Here is a 5317-nt window from a genome sequence, read left to right on the forward strand (position 1 = left end):
GAGTCTGCCTTTTTCCCATTGTATACTCTGGCCTCCATCTTTGTAGACTATCTAACCATATGTGTGTGGGTTTATTTTCGGACTCTTTATTTTGTTCCATTGATCTATGTGTTTTTATAAGTGCCATATCTTGAAGTATTGATTACTATATGTTTGTAGTATGTTCTAAACTCAGGGAGGGTAATACCCACAGCTTTGTTCATTTTTAAAAATAATTTTAGAAAATTTGGGTCTTTCACATGTATGTATAAATTTATTATTTTTCTCCTTGTGTGAAGAAACTTATGGATTCTGTGAAAATAGAAATTTACTAAAAGAAAAAACCTCAGAAAAATACTAAAGTGTGGAGGATAAATCAAACATTATTAACAACAACTAGATAGCTGTATAAATCAAAGAAAAAATATATAAAGAAAAATGACAACAAAAACAAAATCCATGGGGTATAACAAAAGCAGTATTAATAGGGATGCTTATAGCAAAAGAATCCCACATATCCAAATAAGAAATATCTCTCTCTTATAACATACTCTTACCACCAAGGACGTAGCAAAATAATAAATAAAACTTGTTAGTAGAAGGAAAGTCACCTGAAAAAACAGAACATTATTAAATAAGATAAGGATTAAAAATGCAAACATTTAATCAATCTAAATAATGGCTTTTGAAAATAAATAAAGTTGATAAACTTTAACCAGACACATGAGCAAAAAAGAAGGTTACAGATTAATAAGCTCAGAAACTAATTAGAAGTTACAGGTTATATTAAAGGAATACAAAGCATCATAATATGATACAACAAATTATATGTGAATAAAATGGAAACCCTAGAAGAATCGGACCATTTCTAAGAAAGACTTAATCTCCAGAATGGAATGCGAAAGAAAATATGAACAGATTATCACTAAAGAAATTGAATAAGTATTTAAAAAAATCTCACAAGAAACAAAATTCCAGTCCTAGACAGATTCACACGTGATTTCTGCCAAACATTTAGAGAAGAGATATCATCTATACTTCTCAGTGTATTCCAAAAAATTCAAGAGGAAAGTAGGCTTTCTACCCCACATTTCTGTATCACACTTCAACTAGAATTGGAACAAATACCTCAAAAAATTACAGGTTAAATACTACTGATAAGCATAGATGCAAAAATCACCACTAAATTGTTAGCAAATCCAACAATACATTAAGAGGACTATACATTATGATTAAGTCCATTTATTCCAGGGATGCAAAAGTGATTGAATACCCACAAATTAATCAGTATGATACACCACACAAACAACCTGAAGAATAAAAATTATATGGTCACCTCTATAGAGTCATAAAATGTTTTGACAAATTCAGTATCTATTTATGAATATATTCCTCCTCATAGTGGGCATGAGGAAACATATGTCAACACAGTTAAGGTCATATATCACAAGAAACTCACTAACATGACACTCACTGATTAAAAGCTTAAAGCATCTTCAATAAGAGCAGAAAGAAGAGAAGAATGCTCACACTTACCACTTTTATTCAGTATAGTATAGAAATTCTAGCCATAGCTATTCAAAATAAAAGTAAATAAAATATAGCTAATTAAGAAAAGGAGTAAAAGTATCTGTTTGCAGATGACATACTTTAAACAGAAATACTAAAGAAGACGCCACAAACCTACTAGGGCTTATCAATGCATTAGGTAAAATTTTCGAATGTAAACTTAACATAGAGAAATCTTGCATTTCTACACACAAAGAACAAGCTAACAGTTAGAGAAAGTGAGGGAACTGTCACATTTACAGTTGCATTACAAAAAAATATCAAGAAATGTATACAACCAAGGAAGTAAAAGACCTGTACTCAGAAAACTATAAAATATTTACAACAGAAATTGAAGTTAATGCAAACATATGAAAGTATATAATGTGTTCATAGATGAGGAAATACTATTGTTTAAATGATAATATTATCCATCAAAATACACAAATTTAATTCAGTGCCTATCAAAATACCAAGGGCATTTTCAGACACTTACAAAAAATAATTCTAAAATTTACATGTAAACACAAAAGAGATGAAATCACTAAAAAAGAGAAAGAAAGGAAAGAAAACAAACAAACTAAAAACACAAACAACTTTAACAAAGTACAAAGAGGATGTGTTAATGTCCCTTATTTTAAACTATAACACAAAACTACAGTATTAAAAAGAATATGGTAGTGGCAAAGAACAAACAGAATAATGGAACACAACAGAATGCCTGAAAATGAAATCAGACACTTATGGTCATTAAGCCCATTCCAAAAATGAATAAACAGTCGGGGAAAGGTAACCACCAGGCACATGAAATCGATCAACATCACTGACAATCAGAAAAATGCAAGTCCAAAACACAATGAGATTTTACGTCACTCCTGTCAGAATGACTATTATCAAAAAGATAACAAACATAAGTGTTGGTTAGGATGAAAGAAAAACAACCCTGATGCACTGCTGGAGTGAATGTAAATATGTGATGCCACTGTGGAAAACAACATGGAGCTTTGAATAAAAATTAATAATGAAATTTAATCCAAAGTATACATATCAGGATACTTATTCCAAGAAAATAAAAACACTAATTAGAAAAGATAAATTCAACCCTATATTCACTGTAGCATTATCCACAATAGACAGAATATAGAAGCAAATATATTGCTCATCAATAGATGATGGATAAATAAGATGTGTGTTTATAGTATATATATCTACCCATCTTAAGTACAGATTAATCTCTCTATATATATACACATACACACTTTATATATATATATGCATTATATATATATACACATATATAGGTATATATATATATATGCACACACACACATAAAAATACAATGGGATATTACTCAGCTCTAAAAAGAATAAGTTCTTGCCATTTGCAATAAATGGGTTGACCAAGAGTGTAATATGCTAATGAAATAAGTCAAAAAATGATGACAAATGTTGAATGATTTTACTCATATTTGGAATTTAAAACAAATGGACATAACAACTCAGAAAATTAATTATAGATATAGAAAGAAACAGGTTGTTCAGAAGAAGGAGGGAAATGGGGTGAGGAAAAGAAAATTTGAGGAATTTAAGGGAGAAAGTTTTCCAGTTGCAAATTAAATGAGTCAGGGACAAGAAATGTACTGTATGGGAAATAGCCAATAACTATTAAATATCTTTAAATAGCAACATATCATAACTAGATATATTCTGGTGATCTGTTTGAAATATATTAAAAACAGCAAACAGTATGTTGTATAAGAGAAACTAACACAGTGTTATAGATAAAAGTACACTTCAAAAACAAACAAACATACACATAGAAAAAAATTAGATTTGTAGTTAACAGAGGCAGGGGTTGGGAATGGAGGATTTGATTAATGCACTCAAAAGCTTTAAACATCCAGCCGAAAAATAATCGTGTTCTAGGGATGCCCCGTAGTAACATGAAAATTTCAATTAATACTGCTTTATGTTCTATATCAATGTTGTTAAGAGAGTAGACCATAATGTTTCTCATCACAACCAAAAGAGAAATTGTATTTCTTTACAATTGTATCTAAATGAGATAATGAAATCTCCCTAAAGTTGCTATGATATTTATATCATGATACTTGTAAATCAAATCACTATCCTGTGCCCCTAAATTTACAGAGTGTTTTATGCCTATTATATCTCAATAAAAGCGGAAGAAAAAATGGAAAGTCACTGGTCACTTTTTCCCATGTCATTTCTCATGATTGTTTTTGCAGCAAGTTAATTTTAGTCATGATATACTTATCCTAGTTAAGATACAATTAATTAATGATTCCACTAAATTATACATAAAGATATGAATAAAATTAGTGTTTTACCATGCCTTAAACTTTCATCATGTTAGCCCACTGCTTCTGTAGGCAACAAAATTTCATTTTGTGTCTTCATCTGAGATTAGGGAATGGATACAAATTTAAAACTGACTGCTCTTGCTGTGAATGCAAAAGTTCACTGTCTCAGACCTAAAGTCTCATTTCCACGAGAGCATCTGTAAGAAATAAACATGCTAGGTTGCTAAAAGTCTCAGAATGGTAAAATCTCAGAACTCCTATAATTCTTAACTCTTTTGCAATGGGAATGCAATACTGACAAAAACTTGATTTGGGATAAAAATGTGCTGTTTTCTCATGGTTGCATTATGGGATGTGAGGATAATTCCTCAGATCCACAACAAACATTATCGCTGAAGTGCTGGGCAAAGAAGTGTAAAGGTTCTGCATTTTTAGTACTGAGGACTGCTTTCAAAATGATGACTACGCTCACTCTAATCCAGGTAGTCAAGGAAAGAAAGGTTATTGCAATTTGTAGCTTAAAGGGAATAAATCAGCAGTTCAGCCTCAATAAATTAGTCAAGGAGTGTTCAAAGACAAAATAAGTTGTGTCAACAATGAGAATTAAAAGAAAAAAATTTGACATAAGCTTAAATTAAAAAGGAGACACTGTCCTGTGCTGGGCTCTGGGGACTGGAGAATGTATATGCCTCTGTCCAATTCAAGGGTTCAGTGGCTTGGCCCTAGCATTAGCTTGGGATTAAGTGAACAGGTAAAAATTAGTATACTGGGAGAAATATAATCTACCTCTCCCTGATCGAAAGAAAATCTGGTGTCTCAATGAAACTCTTAATTCACAGAGATTCTGCCAGATACAGAGGAATAATTCAATGGTGACTCAACTAAGACAAACTTAGTTACAGCTTAACAATTCATCTTCACACACACACACAGTGGTACTCATATTTGTAGTATTTAGTGGGAAGAATTCAGTGGCCAGAGCTCAGAGAATAGATTTCAAACACCAGCCAACTTTTGTAGTTTTGCCAATAGTCTAGGTTTTCCCAGGTAGAAAACTACAGATGGACAAACAAATAATATTCTTTTTAGGATTTCTAATTTTGAAATTAAATTGAAGAGTTTGAATTATCAGTATAGAAACTTGTTATTATGATCACAGTAAGACCCACTGTGTGATAATAGAACTGGAAAGTAGCTGTTTAACCAGCCCATCTGAACCCCAGTCTGCTAATGTAGCAACAAAATATTCACCATCAGATTTGAGCTGACAAACTTAAAAGTTTGATGTTTCTGTTTTAGGAAAAACCACTGCTGTCCAGACACAGATCTCCTGCTGCAAGTGGGCTCTTTTCTTCTCTTGATAAAAGTCATATTGGTGGGATGATGCTGGAGTTAACCCTGGCCCATTTGCCCATTCTCCAGATTATCAAAGGCTTTTTCACAAATGGTGACACATTTTCAGGACT

Source organism: Vicugna pacos, unplaced genomic scaffold (genome assembly GCF_048564905.1).
Source record: "Vicugna pacos unplaced genomic scaffold, VicPac4 scaffold_103, whole genome shotgun sequence".
NCBI lineage: Eukaryota > Metazoa > Chordata > Mammalia > Artiodactyla > Camelidae > Vicugna > Vicugna pacos.